At 41.9% G+C, this 18,085-nt stretch overlaps 1 protein-coding gene across 6 annotated transcripts in view; it reads right to left on the minus strand.

The window, feature by feature from the left end:
* MAMLD1 (mastermind like domain containing 1) overlaps nt 1–18,085 on the minus strand; it is a 245,354-nt gene that overhangs the window by 56,410 nt on the left and 170,859 nt on the right. Inside the window, exon 1 of one of the 6 annotated variants that reach the window (XM_083876313.1) lies at nt 814–887. The exons of 4 other annotated variants lie outside the window; for them this stretch is intronic. The gene's annotated coding sequence lies outside the window, so the exon portion shown is untranslated. Of the gene's footprint in view, nt 1–550; nt 779–813; nt 888–18,085 lie in introns of those variants that run through there. One more of the 6 variants, XM_083876314.1, reaches the window with a different exon arrangement.

Raw genomic sequence — 18,085 nt, forward strand, 5'->3', positions numbered from 1 at the left:
AAGAGGCCAGAAGCACCATTCCCCCGCCCCCTCCCCCCCCCACTGATGAGGGTTTCATGTCTCACTGACACAGTTCAGGATGAGAAAAAACCAAACCAGTTGCATTAGAAGAGGACTTTTCTTTCCAAGGGCCCTGAATCAACAGGACTTATTTAATCATTTAATCAGGATTATTTTGCCTGGACACTCACATCCCACCTCCTGCCATGCTGAACCTGAAGCATTAAATTTACCATCAATATTTTTCCTCTTCTTTTCTTCCTTTAAATTTTTTCCTCTTCCTTTCTTCCCTTAAAATTTATACACCCTTTTTGCTCTTTTGCTTGCACAAAATCCCTTCAGCTCGCACCAGATGACCTTTAATAACACAGAGGCCATCTCCTCTCCTTTTCAAAGACTATCACCACAACTCCTGTTGGGGTCTGGGATTACATGGGCAACCAAAGCAAGACCAGAGCCTCAGCTGTTCATGAAGTTTTCTGATGGAAGAAGAGAGAAGCAGGAGAAGATTCAGCCAATTAAGGGTAATTTGGGATTCCCCACTCCAAACCTGGGCTTCCACATTTCCTCCTGAAGCTCACTTAGATGTTTTATCCTCAGCTTTCCAGGTTTCTTTCCAGACTGGGAAGGAACAAGGACCCTGCTGGAGTCAGTGGCTGTAGGAAACGCCGCTTTGCGGGGGCGCACAAAGCTGCGGGATCCTCCAGACGAGTTCACATTTCTCACAGTGTAAACACGGCCCTTGCTAAACAGAAATGCCATCAGCAGCAAACAGATACCTTCAGGGGGAGGGGAGAAAAAAAGATAACACACCGCTCAGGGCTTTTGAGCAGCAGAAGAAAGAGCGATCCCCTGGTTGAAGCAGGAGCGTGTGAGCCAGAACACTGTTTGTACTGTACCTTCCCTTGCAACACAGAGTCAGGAACACAAAACTCATCCAGATAAAACAATCTGCCCATTCAGCAGCTTTCTTTTCATGAGCTGCTTCATCTTTGCAGGCTGCTCCCCCCCCTTCCCCTCCTCCTTTCCCCTCCCCGCTTCCCAGCCACCAACTGAAAACTTGAGAAAGAAAAGAAAAGGAGAAAGGAGTTGTTCAGACAAAGGGCTGATTCTCTGTGAAGGGAGGGCACACACACACACACACACACACAGACAGAAAACACGGTCACGGTGTTCTGGGCACAGGGCTGGCACGTTGCTCTGCCAGCAGCTGTAAGGAGTCCGCTCCCCAGGCTCTGCTTCAGGTTTTGGAAAAGGAGGGAGCTGTGGCTGCTGCACCTCCAGCAGCTGCCTCCTGGATGAGTTCCTGGCCAATACTGCAGCTGGGTGTTTGCACCTCTGCACCTTCTCCCAGCAGCTACACGGGGCAGGGCCCCTGCAAGCTTTTGCCTGTCTGTTGTCAATAGAAATCTTAACCCCATCCAGAGATTTTTTTTCCCTCTGGGATATTCTCTTGCAAAAACCAGTTTGAGGTGTGAGTTGTTGTGGGTTTTTTTTTTTGTTTTTTCCCCCACTATTAAACAGAGAGACTTTTCTGGTGTATGAATGTAAATCACCAGTTCATATTGCAGAGGTGACTCAACAGCCATTTAGATGCCAACATGTAGTTACTTCTGGATGGAGCAGGATGTGATTCAGCAACTACAGGCAAGTAGCAGTGTATTCATTTCATCTTCAAGATTCCTTTTTTTCTTAATAAATTAAATAAAAAATCAGTTTATTAATTTTTACTTTTTTTTTCTGTTATTACAGTAATTACTGGTCTGACATAACCCTTCTCCAGTATTCAGAAAACCTGTGAGGAATTGTAGTATTGCCATACACGTTTACATAGTGCTTTGCAGCAAGGTTAGCAGGGGGGAAGCAAACTACCTGAGCAGCCCTGGAAGATCTAAAAGGCAGGATTTATTAGTTTTAATACTAAAATATTAAAATATCTACCCAGATCGTAAACTCAGGAGCTTTGAGTCACTGAAGAGACGGGATATATATATTTTTTTAATAATAATTTTGGAGTTTAGAAGCCCAGACTAAGTGACAATATTAAAATCATCAGTCACAGCAACCCTGTTTCCAACATACAAACCTTTTCTCACATCCTCTATACAGGCAAACCCTATTCACTTATTGCCTTTGTGCCCAACATGACTAAAGAAACAAATGTGCTCTTTGCCACCCACTTTGTGTCTGGCCCAGGACTTTGCATTAGAGAGAACACCACGCTTACTGACAGATGTTTTGGTCCCCAAATCTGGAAAACAGCTCCCCACCTATTTACAGCTTACTGCAAAACAAATCTGCACTGGATTAGTTAAAACCATGACTTTAAGTGTTTGTATAAGAACCCTTTTTCTAAAGTGCAATAATGGCCTATTAGCGCTCATTTAAATCGGCTCCTAATGGAGGGAAATAAAATGAAAAGGATCGTTTTCACCCTGCCTGCCTAAATCCCAGCACACAGCAGCTGAGGAGCAGTGTCACTGCCTTGTTCAGACAGGACCCGAGTCCTCCTGATTTAAATTCTGCCTGAACAGTTCACCTTTCAGATGTGTTAAATCTCAGCCCTGCCATGCAATAGTTACCTTCATCTAGAGTGTGAAAAATATAGAGTAAAAGCAAAACATAATAGAAATAAACACAAACAGGGCTCAGCACTCTACAGGCACTTCGAGGGAAAAAAAAATTAATTAACCATAGGGCATAATCGCTTCAAAATTTGGTTGTTCAGAAAAAAAAAACCACCAGTGTTTCTTTGCACAAGGAAATATTTTTCTAATCTTTGCCAGGCACAAAACCAGGAGCAAGGAATTAAGCAATGAGCTAAAAATGGTTCAACTCTAAAAGCAGATTGTAAAGCAAAGGGGAAAACTCCCAGGGAAAACCGAGAATACGATTTCTTAATCTTACACTGAAGGGTCATAAATGTGCAAGCTCAATACCTCACAATCCTTTTTGAGTAAATAAAGGTTTAAAAATGTTCTTTCTTTAGCGTGACTGAATTCCTTCCCAATGTGACCTCAACATGCCATTCCTCTGTCTTTATCTGCCGACACAGCAGAGCTGTTGACCTTTCACCAGTGACCTGAGCAATCAATAAACAGCCCACAAACTCTGTGCACAGCAATGCTCCACTGCCGAGCTCCTCCTGCAATTCCTGAACTTTTCCTCGGGCCCTCGGCTGTGCGTCACTGTGACTTAACAAACAACGCGGGGCTCAGAAATGCATTTTCTTGGGCATTTCCTATCCAAACATATTAAAGCTGTAAGTGGTTTTGCTGTTGTTTGCAGTGCCACAAGCTGCTTTCGTGTTGCTGGAGGATCTAGGAGATCTCTGCCTCCTGCTAAGCACTTCGTGTTGACTTCCAAGGACAGAATCCAAACTCAAAATAACTCAAATATGCTCAGGCTGTTGGAGAGCAAGATAACAAAGCAAGAAAACAAAACAAAAAAATCTTTAATAAAGGCTTGCCCAAACACCCACCAATTGGCAAAATTTCATCTTAAAGAGCATCATTAAACAAAAAAATTAACAGAGTGAGTTACAGATGCCTGGAATAAGAAGAGAAATTAAGGCAGGTCAGAAAATACCAGTGTTACTATGGGTGTCTCTCAGATGAGTTCCAATGCTATAAATTCTGTTGTGTTGTCACACTACATGAAAAAGGGTCGAATGCAACTTTTCTATCAATATGATTTATGAAATCCTGACTCAAATAGAGCCATATTTTAAAGGTGTTAGAAAAAGGGGAACCAGTCAAGTGTTGCAATGTGTGTTACTGGGGTACAGAGGAGAGAACAACCATTCCCTGCAGTGCTGACAGCAAACACACCAGAGCATTGATCAAGAGCTGAGAAGCCAAAAGAATGAAAACTACCAGGTATCAGCCATAAAGAGAAATTAAAATAATTAGCCCATAGAGTCTTCATCAAATTGAGTGAACACAAAGGTAAAGCAGAGCTGCAAGTACTGAAAAGGGACAAGATTATTAAAACTGAAAGAATAACACTTTGAAAAGCTTATTCCCATGACAACTAAAATGTTTAAGAGAGATGGATTTTCTCTACATCTCTGCATATACATACACTCATATATGTAAACTTCTTAGTCTATATATTTATATACATATACAAACCCTAAGGAAGAGCTTGCAACAGCTCTTAACACATTACTAATATTTGCTGATCCAAGATGCCTAAAGTTTCAAACCCCAATAAACCTGCCAAAATTTGCTTGAACTGCTACTTGCTCATATGATCCACATGCTCCAGAAGACTGATTTATTGTTTCTCTCCACACCATTAAAAGAAAATAAATTTGTACCATGATTACAACTGTTTTTTGAATTGTTCTCTTACATTAATAATGTAAATCAGTACTAAGTGAAGCATAACATGGTATTCTTTTATATAGGATTTTTTTCAGTTTCTCTAACTTGAAAGTGTGTTCACTGGGCACTGTTGACACCAACTAATGACAAAGATTAGGTCTTTAAAGGGCAGTGGCAGCAAAATTTTAATAAAAAATTATTAAGTGATTAACTTGCTTGTTGCAAAAGTGTTAGCATTATTGCTCACATTGCAGAGAGCTGCAATGTGTGCAGCAGTTACTTATTTATCCATAATATAAACAAGCCAGAGTGGTTCAAATAGCAGTATTTAACAGATTGCATTGATGGATCAATACAGTATTCCACTGAAATTAAACTTCAAGCAAACAAGAACTATCAAAGCCTTTAAATAAAAACAAAACAACAACAAAACCTCCCCAAAACTCCCCTAAAAACAAACCATTTGGCCTTCTTGTAATATCTAAGTCCAGATCTTACAGCAGGATTTCATGGGTGGGAGCATTTCACCTGAGCTGTTCCAGGGTACCTGTGAGAGTTGCTGAGGCTCTGTGTGAGCACAGGAGCTGCCTGCACCAAGCCCCAGGTATTTCTCTGCAAATAGTTTGGTGAAGGGAAAAGAATACACTCCTCAGATTTCTACACATTTCGGCAATTTCTCAGTGTAAGAACGGGAGTCAAACGTCCTGTTTGGGATTGCCTAAATAAACTCCACAGATTTCCAGCAGGGCATCTCTCCTGCGTGGTGGTGTGTGAGTGCAGGATGCTGCCTCAGGAAGGAAGTGGTGTGACTGTGCTGGACAAGGCACACAGAAAACCAGGAGCCCTTGGCTCTCAGCCTGACTCAGTGTGACTGCATCAGCCCACAGTGCTGCACAGTCACAGTGCTCTGACAGGAGGGACAAACTGGAAATAATGTGGTGGAAGAAAATGCAAACCCACCTTTCTTTTTTTTTTTTTTTTTTTTTTTTTTTTTTTTTTTTTTTTTTTTTGCCTCTCAGGATGTACAGAATACTTGAGCTCTGCTGGGTTTTTTGCTTTAGTTTTGGTTCTTTTAGTTTCCTTTTTTTTTTTTTTTTAAATTTAGATGGAATTAATTGAAAGTGCTGCTTAAGAAGAAAATAAGAATGTAAAACTGGAGAAGCATGATAAGTAGGTGTATTAATAAACAGGCTTCTAATTTCTTATCTTTGATGGTATTCAGTACTATTTTAAATATTCTCAAAAGAATCACAAACATACAGAAGGTCATATATAAAATCCCTGATGAAGCAATTTAATGCTAAATTAAAGCTGAAAATAGGTAAGCCCAACTCTTGGGATCTTGGGTATTTTCAAAGACTAAAATAGAATCAACACTACCCAAAAATACCATGTGTTTTCAGATTTTTAAATATTTATTCCCTAAATTAAATAGAGGATTAGCTGGTTCTTACATCTTAGCAGGAAACAATTTAATTTCCAAGCCAATTGTATATTGACAGTTGGCAACAATGGGTTTACTTTACAAAAAGAGAATGGGAAAATAGTTGTGCATTTCTGAAACACTTCCAGAGAATTTCCTTTGAGAACACGTTGAGTGAAAAGTATACAAGCAGGCATTAAACATGAATGTAATTTAATAAATATCCACTCAGCTATATGGTGTGATAAATAGGTAATAAGAACATAATACGGGCATTTACCTTTCAGCTTCCAAAGGAGCTGGAAGCTAAAACAATAATACTTTCATTAGACTCTCCTGCCTGGCATCAAGAGCCAATTTCCACCTATTAATATAGATTTCTATTACCTGCCTTGTGAATACTGTTAACCCATTTATCAAGCAAGAAGCCATATTTTTGTCACTTATTACAAGCAGAAGGGGAGCAGAAGGATTGCTAAACCATGTCACATTAGAGCATCAGACTAAATCATTTGACCTAGAAGATATTCCACTTACATTTAAAAAGGAAAAAAAAAAAAAAAAAAAAAAAAAAAAAACAAAAAAAAACCACCAACTCACTGCAGCCCTGCTCGTCTCACATTGAGCAAGACCTCTTGCAGGACCAGATTTTTCCTTGTGTTGTCAGAAGGAAAGAAAAAAAAGGAAAAAAAAAAAACAGTCTGCAGACTAATTGTAAACTGGGTGCATGTGTAATTAAACATGCCTCATTGGTTCTCTTGATCTGTCAATAGTGGGTAGGAGGAGGTTGATTTAAGTTAAACGACTCAAGTCATACGAACATTTGTCCCTTTTCGTGTCCTCTAAGCAAAGCATCACTGCACAGAACCACAGCCAAATATTGAGGAGCTAGGAATGAAATGTTTATTATTCAGACTACAGTGGTGCCCAGAACACACTGGGCACTTTTCTAAGTGCAAAAGGAGGTGGGGGACAGGTCCCTTTCTCCAGGATTTCCACCAGGACCACCCTGACCCCCACCCTGAGCACGGAGTCCCTCTCCTGCTCCCCTCCTCCCGCAGCAGGAGATGAATGCAGGGATGCTGGTGGTGTGGCAGAGATGACAGGCACACAGCCATTAATCACCTTTGTTGCTAAACACACGAAATTCCCACTTTCCCACAGCGCTGAGGGCTCCTTGTCCTCACACCCAATTCTCAGCTGCAGTGGGCAGCACTCAGCAGCTAATGGGGCCAAATGAGCATTTAGCTTTAGTACCTCCCTGCTTCACCACTCACCTCTCAATAGGGTATCAAGAGTATAAATTTTTCTTGCTATTCACACTGGAGCAGGTTACAAAACGTGTCTGCTTCCATGCCTGTGATAAAAGCTCCACAATCTGCACCTCAGCCACTTTCTCTGGAGCAGTGACCCAGGAGCAGTACTTGTGTTCCTCCCACTCTACACAGCTCAGCTACAGATGCCAAAAATACTTAAGACCTGAATCCACAAGGGATATATACAGGATCTGGTAAAGCCACAGAATGTGAGCAAAGTTTCTGAAGTTGTAATACCTCACATTTTCTGTTCTATGTTCACTGGAGTCATGGAAGATACTGAAATTGAACTGGGAATTCTCAACTTTCCTTGCCTCATTTCCTACTGCTGAAAGGCCACAAACTTGGGCACTTGACTTCCACCATTACCCCCCTTCACCTGGCTATTCTTGTTTCAATTCAATTTTTTCTAGCCACTGAAGTTTCCCTCTGTGTATATTTTTGTAAGACTTCCATAAAACTCCCACTCCTGGCACAGCAGAAAGCTTCCACAGGTTCCAGTGGGGCCAAGGGATCTCCAAAACCCCCACTGAGAAAAGAGTATTTCTCTTTTCCTTCCCTGAAACCTCACAGTGATCCTTAAGTTAGTGAGTTACTCAGAAGTCATTGAGCAATCAGGCTGCTCATTATACTCCTCAATGAAATCATTACCACGAGTAATTGTCAGTGCAGGACTACAGGTTAGCCAATCCTATATTCTCTTCAAAAGACTCAAAGAAGTTCTGCACTTTTGTGAAAAAGATTTTCAATTCCTCTCATACTCTCGGGTAGTAGTTTTATCCCATATTTTACTGTTTCTTAGACTGCAAGTTCACGCATACCCATTTATTTCTCAGTCGTCCTTTAATCCTTTTCTGCTCATGCTGCAGCTCAGCACAAGGATGAGGGTATCTCTCTAAGCCATGTGCTCAGGAGGCTCTATCAATATGCATGCATGGTGCAAGGCAGGAACATATTTCTGCTGAAGAAGAATCAGAAGTTGGGGTCAGACATTTTATACTTGAGCCAGATTTTGATAAGACATATTAGGAATTCATAGGGCTTTTATCATTTTCAACAGCAAGAGGATTAGACCCTACACTGACAAGAGCAAGAACATCAGTTGTTAGAAGAAGTATGTGCCACACTGAAATATAGTAAAGCACCTGAAAGACAAAATGTATTGCCTGATAAAAACACTCTAAGCACTTTCAAATGCAACCCAGTGATGACTTGCCGAGTCAGTGCTTCATTTGTCTGGCAGAGTCAAAATTACAATGACTTCTGTTCCAACACTCAAAAATGCAACGGATGTGCAAAGGGAAGCCAGGATTTAAACCATGGCCTCACAACAGCAAGGATTCAAACTATGCATAATATACTGATGCTTGGGCCATAGGGAAGAAAGGAACAGTAAGAATCTTTATTTGGGTTCTAAAATTTTATGCAGCGAGCTTGCAATGTTGGCAAAAAGACAAAAGCAATTTTTTTAACCCATAATCAGGAAAAGGTAAAGATAATGATTCAAAAAGCCCCAATTTCCTTCCAGTCTGAAGAAAGATTCCCCAAACCAAAAAAGAATCTCAGTTTCTTCCTTCTTCTCCCTAAAATATTCAGAGCACTGCAAATGTGTTACAAACTAAACGACTTTTTGTACAGAACTTCTAAAACCCTTGACTTTTAATAAGGTCGTGCATCATTTGATTTTAATTACAGATTTTTTTTATCCCTTAAATTTGACTAAAAATGATGTGATTTACAAAGCAAACAAGCCAGTTAAACAAAGCTAATTAAATTCACTAGAGACAGCCTTGCTTTTCCCCTCAGTGAGTGTTTATTTCAGCTCCCAGTGCTCTGATAGCTCCTGACAGCTTGCTGGGACACAAGAAAGAAGTAGGTCAGGGTAAGCTGGAATCAGCAGCAGAGGATCCCATTAGACAGGCTTGTAGGGTAATACGGAGATCGAGGAAGTGTGTGATGTAGTGACAGTGTTAGAGACACATAACAAACAGCCTGAGGACAGCCTCCAGCAGAACCTGTACATTTATCTTCTCTGTGTTATAATGACCTCTCACACAGCTTATCCAGGCTGTGATTTCTCTGTATACAAGAGGTGCTGTACAAACCTAATGACCAAAACGTGCTCCTGGCCGGGCGGTGCCCAGCCAGTGCCTCTGCCCCCACACAGCCATCCCTGCTCCTTTGGGGTACAGGGGGCTGTGCATGGATCTGTGCCCCCACTCCAGCTGGGAATGCAGGCAGGGAACTCCCTGCACACACAGATCAAAGCACAAGAGGACTGGTTTCTCCTAACCAGCTCCTAAAACATTATACTGATGATGGTGGTTGTGGTGCCTACACTGGAGCCAAACATACCAAGCACCCCAAAGTGGCAGGAAAAGCCACTGTGGCAGCTGGGGAGTGGCACTGGGACCTTTGTGGTGGGTCACAAAGGATGCCTGCTCCCCTCTGAGCTGTTGGCTGGGGGCTCCTGGGGAACCAGCACCCTGGTCCTCTTGTGCCATTGGATGAGGCAGGAGGGTTTGGGTCTGTCTTCCCATGCCATAGCACCTCTGATTTTGGGAGCTGGCAGGGAGGAGAGGCTGAGAAAGCTGTGGCTTTTGCTGAGCTTGCTGTGAGAGGAAGAAAACATCAGCAGAATGAATCAGGGAGGAGAACATAATCAAAAAGACCAGAGTGATCCATGTAAAATATGAAGTGCTTTATATGTAGCACTATTTTAGATGATTTAATGTAAGGTGTATTTTTACCATGTGTATATACACAAATACTTGCTAATGCAACTCTTCCTTCCTGAGGAAAAGTATAGAAGTATTTTGTTGAAGTGCCTGGGTGTAAGAGCAGAATACACACCACCACAAACTCTCCAGTTTTAATATTAAGTCAGAGGCAAGTGGAAAAGCGGAGTGCTAGCTCCCCTTGTTCTTTTAACTGTTGCTCACACCACTAAAAGTCTAAAGTCTCCCCACCATCTCTGGCATTGCTGTACATACACCAAACATTTAAATTATGAGAGTTCATTTCTCAGGCTCACACAGAGCCAGAGAGATTCTCCCCAAAGCCAAGCTGTGTGGCTCACATTAAAAGGAGAGCACAAGTGTGTGCAGTCTCAGAAAACAGGTACCTTTGACAGGAACAATTTGAATCGCCATGGGCATAAACAAACACAAATGGAGAATTCTGTTCAGAGCTCAATACATTACGCTGCTCAGAGATGTCTCCAGCATCCACTTTACTTGAAGTGCCTAAGTGACTTGGTTTGCAGCAGCAATGGGGGTCATCCTAATAAAACAGGAGTTTCATTTTTCTCACCCAGGATTCACTTCCCCCTTCACTCAGTAAGAGTGCATCACACTCAGCATTTATCCCCTCTGTTTCTCATTACAAGCTCTCTGCAGCACAATCCCCATCCTGTGGCAGCTGTGCTTCCTGTTCTTCAGGGGGTCACACTGTGTGGTCACTTGCACCCACCCATTTTATGACACCACACATCCCTTTCCTGCAATTTTTCCCTTAAGCAGACAGTTCCACTGACTTCACAGAGGTCTGGACTGATTGACACCTATTTGCTCCACTCCTGAGCACTGAGGTAAAATCCCAACCTAGTTCAATGTCCTAAAGAAAAACATGCATGTCCTAACGAAAATATGCATTAGGATAAAAGCATTAAAATAAAGGAAGACAATGAGAATGATCAGAGCAGCACTGCCTGCAAGGAAGGAAGGAAGCTTTTAATAGCACTAAAATATAAAATTGATTTGTACACATATTTGATAAAAATCAATACAATTAGCAAGTAACTGAATACTAGAAAGGGAAATTGATTGCTCAAGGGCCCAGAGGACTCAGGGCAATCAGTCCATTCTTCTAGCTCCTCCACTCTTAATAAAAATTTACTTTTTCATAATCCTGCCTGAACTCTTTGCCCATTAATAATGCCGCTAAATAGCTCTTCTTTTAGCACTATTATTGCAGACCTGCTTGAATTACATTTGGAGGCAGTTTCGAGTGGCATGTCCTGGCCATTTTGCTATCTGCAGCACAAACCTCTGAGCAAGAGCATAAAAGAATACGGGCTAATGAACGGCAGCGCAGGCACACTCGAGAAGAGCTTATAAATTTAAGTACCAAAGTTTAAATAAACGGATTACCATCGAATTGATTTGCTACATCAATTTGGCCAGCTTTTGCTGATACATCGTTCCTGCCTCAAAGGAGAAGAGCCACCGGTTTGAAACAACTAATTAAGCATTTTGAACCGTGGCCTTTAGAAGGGGAGAGGGGCTGCACGGCTCTTCTCTCCTGCCTCTCTCCTCTCACCCAGTGACTCCGCACTGCTGCACTAAAATCGTTACTCCACGTGAAACACGAGGCTCAAATTACAGTCAAATCTAGACAGAATTAAGTGGCTTCTATGGCTTCACCATCTCTGAGTGGATTTCAGTTTCAGGCAAGGGCATCTTCTCTTTCTTCTTTAGGGTAGGATTGGAGGAACTAAAAGGTAATTGCTTTTCCCCACACAGGAGGATGAAGGCTCCCAGGGGAGCCTCCCAGGTGAGGGTTTCCATTACAGTCAACCAGCTGCACAACCAGATTGAGGATGCACACAGCTTGTATGCATCTACCAGGCAGGCTTCTCTTGCAGAAGATCAGATGCCTTCTCAGACAAGAACTTTCTCAGATGTTAAGCTTTGTCCACTGACTCATCTTGATAGGAAGCTCTTTAAGCCAAAAACTACCTTTGGGCCCTCAACAGGCTCCCTGCCAGTCTGCAGTTGAGGATGACATGGCCTTTGCTGCAAACCAGGGCCCTGATTTGGCAATAAACTTCAGTGTATACTTAAATAGAGCTCTATGAGTAGCCCTATCCAAACCAAAGGTAAACAAATAATTTTTCCAGATTAATGAGACCACTAGCATGCTTAAAATTCAACAATGCAATTTAAGCACCTCCTAATGCAGTAAGCCATTGAATTGATTAAAATCATACATGCATCTCATCATATTCACTTCAGCAGAGAATCTTTTATTCCAGAAATCTCAACACACACTTATTTCTCAGTGGTCCAACCAGACCAATGACTAAAGTGGGCCATTACATCGGCCTAAGGAAAGACTCAAGGATGCTTTGCAGGTGGCAACCTCTGGGAATGCCTCTGTAAGGGAGGAAGGAGGAGAACAGGCTGGCAGGGCACCAGTCTAAGTGATCCCTCAGTTCTTATGATGTTCTTATTCCAAAGTCTGTCCTGCTGCTTGTCCTTACCAAGAAGAAACATTAGTCTGAACTCAGAAATAGAAACATGAAATTACACAGTTTCAGTGCTTCTTTGTAACCATGACCAAACTGCTTTAATCTCTTTGCTTCCGTTTCCTTGCCTTTATTAATAAAGCTGAGGGAATAAAACTTACTTCACCTAACTCATACATCTTTTGCGAACATGAAATGCTTGTTCTGTGTAAAGCACTTAGAAGATGAAAGACATCAAGTAAATATTAATCACAGTCACCACACCTACCAACAGGATCTTCAGTGCACTGATTTGGATCCGTGCTTGAAGAAGCTTCCTTTGTGCAATTCAGGAACTATGCTTTCTTGGAGTAGTAGAGATGAATTAAAGCTAATCAGGAATTCCCATGTTAATCGGCTTTCTAGCATTCAGAAGATCATAAGAAGGATGATGCTTCCATTTCAAAAGATAGCACAGTGCCACAGAATGAATTACATCAAACTGGCTGAAGCCCATTTACAGCATGGTCATGGAGGAAACTATTGGAGTTCATCCACCGACATTCATTTCGGGGCATACGCACTTGTAAATCAGCTCCTATTCAGTAATGAAATGTCGAGTGACTCATTCTTTCTACATTTGAAAAAGCTCTCAGAGAGAACCAAAGAGTCTTTTACTTTCCTGTCTGCCTTTATAAACACTGAATTACATCTCCTTACTTCAGGGAAGCTACAATGCTTCAGAACCAGCTGTAAAGGAGAACATTACTGTGTTTGCTTCACAGAATCCAAGGCCACCCTAAGATCCAAAATTGCTGTTGAAGGAGATTTGGAAAGATGTTTAATTAGCAGCTCAGATGGTCTTCTGAACCAGCTTCCTGGTGCACAGCAAGGTGCACTGGTCTCATGCAGACATGCCCCTGAGGCTGCCCCGGGGAAGGCTGGCCCAGGGAAAGCCAGCCTGGGGCAGGCTGGCAACGCTGCTCCGGGCACTTCTGCTGCTCCATGTGGGTCAGATTATTTACTTAATGTCTTAAGCAACTTCTGCAGCTCAACCTTAGCTCATGCAGCCATTGCTGCCCTGCTTGCAGTGAACTGCAGCTTGGCCAGGTGAAAGCTGCCCTCACTGTTTCTGCCTGAACCAGCAAATTCACAGAATAAGGACAGCAGGACAGTCATACCTTGACTTTTGCCCCAGAGTTAGCACCAGCTCACATCCAAGGGGCACATCCTGTAGCTGCACAGGGAACAGCAGCTGTGTGCTCCAGCCAGCTGTCCAATACCTGGGCTGCCCCAGCACCGTGCTCACCCAAAGGAAAATCCTTCTGACGAAACAAACCCAACCCAGCCATCCCTGTGCTCATGGGGAGTGCACAGCCCTGGCACTGTGCTGCTCCCTGCCACAGCTCTGCTGCCTCTGGAAAGGCGACACCAGGTGAGATCCCAGGAGCAGAGCAACCACAACAAAGGCATAGAAGGAAGAGTACAAGGGAAAAACAAGGGCTGCAAACTTAAAAGAGACAACAGAAATGAAGAAAAGCAATGCCTGGAAGTTAGTGCCCAAGGAGCACATATAGAGTTTGCACACAAGGAAGCACTTACTGCTTGAATGGAAGTTGTAGGAGATGCTGGACCTTGTGGACCAGGCACATGAGAGATTCCAGCAGTTCTGGACCTGCTGTGCCTCTATCATCTCCCAGACACCTGCTCATTTTCCTTAGCTCTCCTGTCTGCTTGGCTTTGCCCTCCCTTTGGTCCCATCCCAGCCCATCCCAGCTCTCTCTCCCCTACCATTGCTTCCTCGTACTTTGGACCTCTTCACCTCTACAGCCTGGTTCTCCATGAGTGTCTGCAGCAGCACCAGCCCATGCAGACAGTGCCACAGAGCAGTTCCTTTGGTGCTGGCAGTGCTGCTCCTCAGTGTCTCCTCAGTGCCGGGATCCAGCAGGATGAACAAACAAACAAACAAGCTGCACCACGGACACAGCTCTGCTCCAAAAGGAAATGACCACTGGATGTTATTGCATAACCCTTCTGAATAATGAACGTGTACTTCTTGAAAATACATGCTAGCTAATCCCCTTGGCATTGCAAACATGTACCACAGGATGGTAATTGAAGTTAATCAAGCCCTAAGCTCCATGCAAAGTTTAACAGTTTGCTTCGCTACGGTTTGAGGAGCAGATGGCAAAGCACTCCATGGCACATTTTCTGCCAGTCTTGTACAAAGGGCTGTACCTGTTTCTGTTCCAGGCACGAACACCAACAAATGGATGTTTGCTGGACTAGCTGGCCACTGAATACCCTGAAATAACATACACGTAGATGCTCCACAGGGAGGTCTTGTGGGCAGGCAGAATTGGTCATTTCCTGGCTAGTTTGCTATTAGTGGCATTCTTAGATATGATAAAATTAAAGCTACAGGCTAGCATAAGGCTCTTTGAAAGTAATCCAGGTCTTATCTGCAGAAGTACCCATGGCCACAGTCAGTTCCATGCACACAAGTAATACGAGTTTTCCTACTCAACACTTGCCACTGTTGCTGTGCTCTCAGTATTTCTATGTACATTGTCTTCCACATGACTCTGGACTGTGCCTAGCCTGGCATGTGGGCACCAGAAACCAGTCTGAGGGTGTCATTTGGATTTCAAACCACCTCTGTGGACAGCCACTGAAATGCTCTATTTCTGGCTAGTTTGTGGGATGGTGGGCTGGAGGAGAGAAGAATTGACAAGAGGAAAATAGAAATTTGTAGATAATGTGTAAGGCCAAAATGATTTTAAAGAAAGAGTAATTCAGATTGCTTAATTCAAGCTTTTTCCAGGTATGTAGAGAGAATGGAAAGCGAGGTGGTGAGCAATAAACAGTTCACTCTGAGACATTCAACATCTTCATAATTTATAACCAGCAGAAAACACACGCTTCTCCTTCAAAACAGGGAGGTCAACCCCCAGCCTGCAGTTAATGGTGGTGAGTACAGGGGATGTACTCACACTAATTGACTGGGCCACGGCCACGGCTGCCCCAAGCACTTCTGGAACCAGCATTTCTGCAGCAGCACGGAGCAGAAAGGCTTCATGTTTATTAGCTTGTTTGGTTTCGATTGTTGGATTGGCTCCCCATTCCCAAGGCTCTCAGATTTATTCCTTTAGCTTAACACTACAAAGTAATCAAATCACTCTGTTACAGCTGACAGACTGTGGGAGCCCTGAAGGGGAGGGGAGAGCGGCGTCAGAAGAAACATCTACATTTTCTCTTATATTCTTCACACTTGCCCTAAACTTCAGATTTGACTCATCTACATCTCCGGAATTCAAGAATATTGAACTTTAACTGACATGGGAAGTTATTTGAAGATGCCAGACTTTCACTTGAAATTAAGTCTGATCTACCTCCTGGGATCAGGGACCAAGATTCATATCTCATAAGTACTGAAAAGCCCAAATGCATTCTCATTCTGCTTCAAGTCAAACACAAGTGTTGCTGCAACCAAGAAAAAACATCTTTTCAGTGCTATGTAAATTCAAACCAACCAATCCATACCTAAGAAGAGGAGATGAGATGGAAGATTCAAACATGCCTTTGTGCCCTTCCATCAAATGTGTAGAATAGGTAAGAACAGGAAGACAAAAGAGATGGCTCAGAGAGTCAAGATTAATATGGAAATGGAGAAAAAGGGCATGCCTTGGGCTGGATTTTGTCTATCTCTCTTCAGTACAATTTATTTTCAGCTTTATGCAGTGCAGTATTAGAAAATGCACACAACCCTTGATGTGGAAGACAAAGAATTATTTTTTTTTATTTAGATGAATTCCAATGTCCTTCTCTAATGTTACCCAATGCAAAATTGGAAAGAAATTAGTGCTTGCTTGGTCATGTGTTTTTAAAAATAATTTGAATGACCCACTGCTTAAAGTATGGACAGGGCCCTCTGTTATTAAAATCCAGACAAAGTCTGTACTCAAACTGACAGGTAAAGCTTGAAGAAAATCCCCCAATGGGTTTCTTTAATCGAGGAAAACAAACAAAAAAACCCATGAAGCCTGTGAACAAACAGTCTTACAGGCTTTGGGCTTAATATACCAACAATGTCAAGCACTTCAATGCAGTAGCATCAAAACTAGATATTTACTGCTTGGTAGTGAGTAACCCTTTGAAATGGGAGGAACAAAAATTCTGTTTTAATGAGTCACCATTTGACACTGAGAGATCAAAACCTTTTGCCTGTATTTCTGACTAGAAGATTGTATAAACTTGAGTTTTTCTCTGTCTGAATTTATTTAAATCAACACAATTAATTAAGAAAATAAGTAAGTTAAGATAACAGAAAAAGCGAAATCCTTAAAAGTATCTGGCCATCAGCAAGATCTACTGGGTTACTGAAGTATCAAAATACATTCAGAAATTATTTCTTTATATAAACTTGGACTTGTGAAAATCCTATTAAGATTTTAAGTAACTAGTCCAAGCAAAGTGAAATTATACTCAGTATCCATCCTGATGACCACATGAAATGAGTGATACATAACTATTCTTAACCTAATGCAAATGCTTACATACTAAATGTTACACACTAATGCATGGGGACAAAGCTACTGGTGTGTTTGGAACTGTTACAAATGTCTTTGTAAAATATTGACTTTTTTACCATTGCTGAAAACTTAAAGCTATGAAGACCCATGACAGAGAATGAAACATTAAAGTACACACCTGGGGGTAGATGCCACTTTTGTCTTCAAATGTTTTCTTTACCCCTATGTGAAATTCTGAAGTTTCAGCAAAAAGAAAGACACTATAATGTCACATTGGGGGGAAAAAAATCCACCTGAGTTGGCATTACAGCCAAAGCAAAGAAATACAACTGTTGTTCACAGTGGGGAGGGTGGGAGGGTGGGGGGGAAATACCTGCCTTTATTTTGAATATAATTTCCAACTATTTGAAAGGACTCTAAAGACCTCAGCTGGTAACAAGCACTGATGATTTATGAACTATTTAACTAGATAAAGATACTTAGTGTGAAGGTAAAGGTAAAGCATCATCATTCCCATTTTACAATGGACAAGTAAGAACCTAGGAACTATGTACTGCAAAAATTGCCTCCAGCAATACATAGATACAGATATTCAGACCCTTTGAAAAAAAAATGTTGACAACTTTGAAATTAGAATAAGCATTACTTGGCCTTGGCTTGTTATAGGAAAACTCATCCACAAAAAATCCTGCTTACTCCACAGAGCTATCAAACCATCCGGTGGAACTTCTGACCAGCGAGAGCATCTCCAAACCTGACTGTCAGCTCACTCAACCACCCCGTCTCTCACATCAGTTGATCTTAATTTGATTTACTTGTAGATTGGAAGTAATTAGAGTAAATAATTACAGTAGCTGGTTACAGTTTGGGAATTGAGAGAACTGAAGAAAGAATTCAGAGAAATAATCTGATCTACTCCTGTAAAGAGAATCAATCATCACTTTCCTCCCATTAGTCTTTTTGGCAATCCTGTGTCACTGTTGTCACAAGCCTGGATAACGATGCCACATTAGTTCTCCTTTTGAGAAAGGAAATACAAGATGTGACTCTTTAACCGTGTCCTACCTGACCTTGGGGAATCTTCAGGGGAAGTTTCCCATCAAATGCACTTACAGTTTTTACTGAAGGAGAATTACTGAGTTGGGCCCATGCTTTGTAAAGACACAAAAATATACAACCAATCTTCTGTTTCCATTAGAAATAAACTATCAGTACATAACCAACGATTTTTCACATCCAACATTAACTGAGAAATTACA

Source organism: Zosterops lateralis, assembly GCF_965231275.1.
Source record: "Zosterops lateralis genome assembly, chromosome: 21".
Taxonomy (NCBI): domain Eukaryota; kingdom Metazoa; phylum Chordata; class Aves; order Passeriformes; family Zosteropidae; genus Zosterops; species Zosterops lateralis.